A 6,952-nucleotide genomic window follows, 5' to 3' on the forward strand; every position below is an offset into this window, starting at 1 on the left:
TGAGACACGGTCTCTTCTTATACAGACACCCCCCGCAGAGCCTGGATGGGGGGGATGGGAGCACCGACACGCTGGGGATTCTGACTTGGGGGGAGGGACGCACCCAAGCAACACGGATCTTGAAAAGGGGAACAGAGACACCCACAGATCCCGGATGGGGGCAGGCAGGGGAAACCACACACGGGAGCTAGTTCATGGGGTCGGGGACAGAGACACCCACCAGAGATCCTGGATGGGAGCACCCACATGATGGGGATCTTGAACTGGGAGGAGGGAAGCACCATGTCCCATAGGTTCTGAAGGGGGAACAGGGACACCCACACACCAGGTGTCTTGCAGCAAGAGCTGCGGTCTTCATTTACACACGGCAGTGATGGGGAATTAACCACGTCCCTTGCGGAGCTTGTTCCACTTGATGATTAGCCTCATTGAAGTACCCAGACCTTTTAACAATAAGAAGTGAAATGAAATGGCCACATGATGGCAACAGAACCTAAGAAACGTGTTAGTCTCTAAGGTGCCACACGTACTCCTGTTCTTTTTGAGGATACAGACTAACACGGCTGCTCCTCTGAAACCTCAGAGATGAGAAGCCATGTTCTTGTTCAATGTGCATTGAAGCTGAAAAGGGAGATGTTTCCTCTTTGATTCCTAAGCCCCCAACTCTAATCCACTAAACACCCCTTTCCTCCCACAGCCAGGACTAAAACCCAGGCGTCATAACTAGTGGCCACCCTTAACCTTCTCTCTGTGAGGAGGAAGAAGCTCTGAGACCCCTGTGCTGTCCCCTTGCCACCCTGCCTGGGCTGCACTTGAAACCCAATGGGGTTTCCTTGGGCAGTTCTGAATCTTGCTCCCAGGAAGGGTGTAATTTTAGGAGCAGGTTCCAAATAGTGCAATTAACCAGCCAGAAGGGGCAGCAGGTATCGGTGTAGGAGCATTGAAATAATCATAGCAAAGTAGTTCAGGGAAACTGTTATTCATGAAGTGTGAGTGAAAGGTGAGAATCTGATGGTGTCAGTGTCCCACTAAAGGGCGCTGAGATGGTTTTAAATTTGTCATCCAAACCCAGCCACCACCTAGCACATGTTTTAACCTCTTCTTCTCTTACCGTTGCTCCTTATCAGAGAAGGGGAGAGAGCAAACGAGCAATAGAAACAGAGACCTAGTGACCGAAGCAAACATTTCTTTGCTCCTTGCTTGGCTCTGTCAGTTATTCGGGTACAAACTCACCCCCCACCCACTGTCTGGGCTGGGCTCAGTGGGCAGGAAGAGCTCAGCTGTCAGCGGGACTTGGGGAGCTCGGGACATTACTGTGAGCTGCTTGAACGTTTAGGTGAAAACCACCTAAACACGGACACAAGGTCTAGGCTGCAGTAACTCATCTTGCATCTGCGGCTGTTGAAGCTACAAGGCAGAGGACTAAGTACAACATTTAAACTTACGTTTGACCTCAGAGAATAAAACAAATGTGTCTGTGAAAAGAGGGGAGTCGAGTTCAATCCCTTGTCACCATCAATGTGCAAACCAGGAACCTGTTGCTTTGCATTCCTGATGTGTCGCCATCATGTGGCTATTCTGTCTCAGTCCCTTTAATTAAAAAATTGTGGTTTTTTTCATAGAAACTATATTTTCCTCGTAGAGACTCAGGGGCAGATTAATCTACAAAGGGAAGGTGATTCCAAGGCAGTTCTGGAGGAGAAGGGAACGTTTTCAGCATCACTAAATTATTTTGTTGTGCCTCACAGAGAGAGAGAGAGAAAAAATAAAGCTATTAATTTGAGCTACCGACACACTTCACAGCATGAAATACAGAATTTTGTGTTCAATGAGTTGTGTTAATTTACATAATATGAGGGAGTCACCAGGCCAGGGGGTCCCATCCTCCGTGGGAGCTGGAACTGCCTGGGCCAGAGTGGGGCAGAGCTAAGGAGAGAGCAGGAGCCCGAGAAGAGCCGGGGAGCAGAGCTGTGCAGGTGTAGTGCCAGAAACTGCTCCCTGTAGGACTTTGCTACCTGCAGCACTAACTGATACCTGAGGTTGTTCTTATTTGCTGACTTGTCCAAATTGGCTCAAACTTGACAGAGGTTTCTCTAGCAAAGGTCAGTCCCTGGCCCCTTGGTCCAGAAATCCTCATTCACATCAGGCTTCAAGTTGAGAATCATTTCCCCTTCCCGCTCTGTGGGAGGGGAGACTTTTAATCGCGCTCTCTGTGCGACTGCACATGGCTAAGCAAAGAGAACAAACCCCCAATCCCCCCTGTGCTTTGGGGGCCAGGTTTGCGGTGGGAATCCTGTAGTTCAGATGATGTCACGCCTGGGCATTGTGATTCTTTACCAGTTTCTCTGGAGTTGAAGCACTACTGTGCTTGCAGCTGTGATGGCCGAGTGGTTAAGGCGTTGGAGTTGAAATCCACTAGGGTTCCCCTGTGCAGGTTCGAATCCTGCTCACAGCGAGGCCTGTGTTTTAGCCAGTCTCTCACCCAGGCAATACCTCTGTACAACCCCCTGAGACACTCTCAATTCTCTCCCCACCCAAGTAAATCCTGTTCTGCTCCTTTCATAGAGATGCCTAGGACACCACCTCACACTGTGTCCCTGAGGGGTCAGGCAAACTCTCAGCACCTGAAGCCTCTGCCTCTCACCTAGTGCCCCATGCCCCATAGATTAGCCATGTCGACGTGCTCTCCTTCTCCTAAATCCGGTCAGTGTGACTCCTGGCCTGTCCCCGCAGAAAGGTGTATCCCCTCTGTGGCTGGTGTGAGCTCGGGTCAGAGGACTAGGAGGCTACCGCCCACCCCTCACTGGTACCATTACGGAGAAACACGTCCTCTAAGACGACCTCGCTACAGACCTGCGCCAGGTAGTGCTCATTGTCAAAACGTTTCCTCTGACGGCTGAGAAAACAGGACCAGCGGTTCTCAGGCCGGCTGAGACAATTAAAATCCCCCCCGACACCAAACACTTTGTGGTCCAGAGGAAGGGAGCCAGTTCCTACCATGGATCTTTCCTTTCACACCTTAACATCAAGTGCCTCCTCTTGGGCCTCTGAATCCCTACCACATTCCACGTGCCAGATGCCCCTTCCCCAGTACTGTCGTCACTCAGCTTTGCAGAGGAGCTTTCCTCCCAAGTCCCTGCCCCCTCTGGCACCATCTCCGAGGGCCGTCCTGACTCACTCTGTTCCCGCCATTTTGGGTCAACAAATAAGTCATGTGGGAAAGACAGCTCCCATCTAGACTCTTGGCACTGTGCCAGCCGCCCCCTCGCTTGCAGGCCCAGTGTAAGAAGCAGGAGGCCTGGTGCTGGCAGAAGAGGGTTTTGATTAATCGACCTCTGTGTGATGGGCACAGGATGTTTCCACTCAGTAGCATAGCTGGGGGGGAGCAGGGGAAGCAGCTAAGGGCGCCAGGTTCCTCCGGTAGGGGTGTGGAGCAGCCATTCATTTTCCTGTTCGCACTCCTCTGCAGTGTGAAAATCGGGGAGGGGAGGCAGAAGCCCCTCTTCCCTCCCGAAATGATGCCCAGTGGGGGAAGCCAGGACAACAGGGTGGAGCGGCAAGTGGTGGCCAGACTCTCACCGCCAGGGTCTAGCCTAGCTCAGGGTCCAGCTCAACCTCCTCCCCGTGCCACTGGCCCCCAGTCCCCTTCCACCACCAGGTCAACCCGGGCACTAGGGCAGGAACGGGGTGAGGCAGCAAGTCAAGCTGAACAAGGCAGGCAAAAGCGAGTCTTGTCTTCATGGGCCGCTCCCAATGACGTCCTTTTTGTGTGCAACTGCTGCAAAAATATCTCAGGCAGAGAAGCAACAGGCCAAAAAACTGCCACATAGCTGCCAAAGTAGCTCAGTTGGGAGAGTGTTAGACTGAAGATCTAAAGGTCCCTGGTTCAATCTCAGGCTTTGGCAGGTCCTTTCATCCCTCTTTGCACAGTGGTGGCTTGTTTTCTGGGAGCACAGTGGTCCCTGCACCCAAAATGAGTCCTTGGGCCCTGGAATGGGGGGCGGGGGGACAACAACTGTGTGCTGCTGGCCTCACCTTTAACAATGAGGGACAGGAGCTGTCTCTCCTACATGAGTTATTGGTAGACCCAATGTGGCAGGAAGAGAGTGAGGCAGGGTGGCCCTCAGGAATGGTGCCAGAGGGCTGCTGGGCAGTGACAGGCAGAAAGAGGGGATGAAAACTCCTCTGTGCAGCTGAGGGAGGGCCAGTGCCCTGGAAGGGGCATCTGTGAAAGTGGCCATGTGGAAAGTGGCAGGGATTTGGGGGCCCAGGAGGAGGTGCTTGATGTTCAGTGCCTTGGAGCAGCTGGACTTGGACAGGGTGGGTGTTCAGGAAATGCACATTAACAACTCTAGGGTAGCTTGATGGTGATTGGTGGAAGGGCCCATCTCTCTGGTCATCCAGGCCAGTGAAGAATGATGGGGTTGGAGTCTTGTTCTTCACATTCATGGTGCGAGTACAGAAGGGGCTGGAGCTCTGACCAGGGAGGGCATTACTGGTGGGCTTTGTGCTCTGCAGCACTGGTTATGGCTATATTAGTGTGTATGGTCCCCAATTAAGGCCTAAAAGGAAAGTTCTATGAAGGAACTGACACCCTCCCTCTGGACCACACAGTGTTTGGTGTTGGGGGGGATTTCAATTGTTGCACCATCCTGAGGACTGCTGGTCCTGTTTTCCTGACAGTCAGAGGAAACTCTTCTATGATGAGCACTACCTGGCGCAGGTCTGTAGCGAGGTTGGCTTAGAGGACGTGTTTCTCCACAGTGGAACCAGTGGAGGGTTGGCGGTAGCCTCCTATTCCTCTGACCCGAGCTCACACCAGCCGCAGAGGGGATACACCTTTCTGCGGGGACAGGCCAGGAGTCGCATTGACCGGATTTCCGTGAAGGAGAGCACGTCGACAGCCCAGTGCAGGGTGGTGCCTATGGACTGTTCAGATCACACAGCTCTCACCATGTGCTCAATGTGGGCAATTAGCTGACCCACAGCAGAGGATATTGGAAGCTGAACATCCAGAGCTTGCAAGATAAAGGAGCAGGACGGCGAGGCCTGGCTGTGTTGGCAGAACGGGAAAGCATCAGAGGGTTCTATGGTTACCAGGGGGATTGGTGGGAGTCGGTGAGGGAGGATTTGGCGGCTTTGTTCGGCAGTTGGGCAAACACCACAACATTAAAGAAACCAGTGGTTCCAAGTCCTGCAGCATCGCCGGTGGGATTTCCACAAGACCATCCAGGCAGGGGAGCCAGTCAGCGTGTAACTGTACGATCGGATCAAGCGACAGCTGGCCGAGTTCCAGGAGAGGAGGCTGCAGCTGGCCGATATGAGCGGGATCACCTAGTGAAGGGAGGGGCGGCCTCCCCTGACATTTTTGCAGCCTGCAGGAAACGAAGACAAAGCAGGGGGATGCGGGGACTCAGGGCAGAACCCACAGATCCAGTAGTGCAGGACTATAGTCGCTGGAAGAGGAGAGAGAGTCCTGCGAGAGGAAGCTGCTGGTGGGAAGCAATAAGTGCAGAGTGCAAACCAGCCAGCTGAGAGTCACAGGGGTCTTGCAAATGAAAAATCAGCAGGTCCCATGGTGTAATGGGCAGCACTCAGGACTCTGAATCCTGGAATCTGAGTTCAAATCTCAGTGGGACCTCCTGGAGATATGTTGCTTTGCTACAAAACACTGAAGCTCAATGTGTTTGGCTACCTTATCTCAGGGTGAACTAGAGTGAGGTTTTCCCCTCCTGCTGGGTGACTGATGCCCACTGGAGATAGGTCTTTGGTCTGGCTGGTTCAATGGGCGGCTATAGGTTGGGGTCCTAGAACTTAAGAGTCTGGCTAGAGATTCCTGTATCAGAGGGGTGGCCGTGTTAGTCTGGTTCTGTAAAAGCAGCAAAGAATCCTGTGGCACGTTATAGACCAGGGGTCTCAAACTCAAATGACCCCGAGGGCCGCATGAGGACTAGTGCATTGGCCCGAGGGCCGCATCACTGACACTGCCCCTGGCCCCACCCCCAATCCACCCCTTCCATGAGGCCCCGCCCCTGCCCTGTCTCTTCTCCACCTCCTCACCTAAGCGCGTGGCTCCCCGCTCCTCCCCCCTCCCTCCTGGAAAGTGCTAAGCGCCACCAACAGCTTTTTCAATGCACTCTTCCAATCCTTGAAATATGTCACATCCCGTTGTGATACCCTTCAGTGGCATTAAGTCTAGTAATTCTTCAGTTATATTCAAATTGCAGTCCACACCTCTAATGAACACTGCACACTGTGCGGTATCTGATACATCTGTACTCTCATCAAGAGCAATTGAAAATACTTCAAAGTCTTTTGCCATTTGAATCAATTGTTTTTGCACATTATCAGCTAAATCCGTTATCCTGCAGGCAACTGTATTTGCAGACAAGCTTATGCCTTCAAAAACTTTCTTCCTATCAGGACATAAAATTTCACTGGCCTTCATAAGACATTCTTTTATGAATAAGCCTTCTGTAAAAGGTCGCGATGATTTAGCTATCATTTCGCTTATCACAAAACTTGCTCTTACTGAATCTTAGCTAGACTTGTTAATCCCTGAAAATAAATTTCTTTGCTTGGCAAATGCTGCTTTAAGTTGCTGAACTTTTTCCTCTCGGATTTTTCCGGTGAATGCATCATATTTTTCACGGTGCATCGTGTCATAGTGCCGACGCACGTTATACTCCTTGGGAACAGCAATCGTTTGCTGACAAATAAGGCATTGAATTTTATCTTTTACCTCTGTGAAAAAATATAAATTCTCCCATTTGTCTTGGAAAACTCTCTTTTCTTCCATGACTGTTCTTTTTTTTGACGAAGTCATTTCCAAGCAGTTTTAATAAATATATACACTCAGTAATGCACCTCACTCAAAGGACAAAACACGCACTTAGATTTACTGCCTAAGGCTCTGGGAGGGAGTTTGGGTGGGGGAGGGGGTCTGGAGTGC

General features: G+C 51.5%; 3 non-coding genes across 3 annotated transcripts; all 3 read left to right on the forward strand.

Annotated features, from left to right (window-relative positions):
• The first annotated feature begins 2,373 nt into the window (after window positions 1–2,373).
• TRNAS-UGA lies at window positions 2,374–2,455 on the forward strand. The gene has a single exon. It is a non-coding gene; the product is annotated as a tRNA-Ser (tRNA).
• Window positions 2,456–3,832: 1,377 nt separating this feature from the next.
• On the forward strand, window positions 3,833–3,905 carry TRNAF-GAA. Its single transcript has one exon. It is a non-coding gene; the product is annotated as a tRNA-Phe (tRNA).
• Window positions 3,906–5,569: 1,664 nt separating this feature from the next.
• Window positions 5,570–5,641, forward strand: TRNAQ-CUG. Its single transcript has one exon. It is a non-coding gene; the product is annotated as a tRNA-Gln (tRNA).
• The last annotated feature ends 1,311 nt before the right edge of the window (window positions 5,642–6,952 follow it).

This window comes from Mauremys mutica, unplaced genomic scaffold (genome assembly GCF_020497125.1).
Source record: "Mauremys mutica isolate MM-2020 ecotype Southern unplaced genomic scaffold, ASM2049712v1 Super-Scaffold_100350, whole genome shotgun sequence".
Classification (NCBI taxonomy): Eukaryota; Metazoa; Chordata; order Testudines; family Geoemydidae; genus Mauremys; species Mauremys mutica.